Source organism: Lagopus leucura, unplaced genomic scaffold (genome assembly GCF_019238085.1).
Source record: "Lagopus leucura isolate 7727_CA_CO unplaced genomic scaffold, USGS_WTPT01 Super-Scaffold_100001, whole genome shotgun sequence".
Taxonomy (NCBI): domain Eukaryota; kingdom Metazoa; phylum Chordata; class Aves; order Galliformes; family Phasianidae; genus Lagopus; species Lagopus leucura.
In genome coordinates this window covers 1,089,671-1,090,355 of record NW_024962262.1, presented here as the reverse complement: position 1 = coordinate 1,090,355, position 685 = coordinate 1,089,671, and positions in this window count along the sequence as shown.

The window sequence follows — 685 nt, the reverse complement described above, 5'->3', positions numbered from 1 at the left end:
TCTATGATTCACCTTCTGAACAAGCTTAATGGAACCACCACAATTATCAAACAAACCCCTAACTTCTTTCTCCAAAGGGATCTGGAAAATCAAAAGAAACAGACAATGCCTGGGGGTAGAAGAGAGAGCAGATAAACAGCACAGATGGGCTTCAACGATATTGTTGAGCAGCATTGCCAAATCTAAACATTTCAAAACTATGAATCAGGCACCAGAAAAGTCTTTAAATTTACTTAAAATTCATGAGATGTGAAAAATAGCTTATTTCAGTAATGACTGCATTATTGTGCCGTCACATTCGCTGCCCAACTGCCTGTCGGTTGTCCTCCTCCAAACATTTCTGCTTCATTGGTTAATTTCAACTATTTCTGAAAGAATAGCTGAGGACTGGAAGGTGTGGAGACCTTATAAGACCTGTGGGTGGCTGGTCTGGCAGTTATACAATTACAGAACCATAGGGGTCAGAAGCGACCTCTGGAGATCATGTAGTCCAATGCCTGCTAAAGCAATTTCCCTCGAGTAGGTGAACCCACAATGAAGTCTGCACTGGGAGGGAGACAGGAGCAGCTGGGACCTGGTTGGCGCAGGTCACTCCACTGTCAGCCATGGAGCGCTGTTTGTTCAGTGTGTAAGAAACCAGGTCAGTGAGTAAGACACCAGGTCAGTGAGTAAGACACCAGGTCAG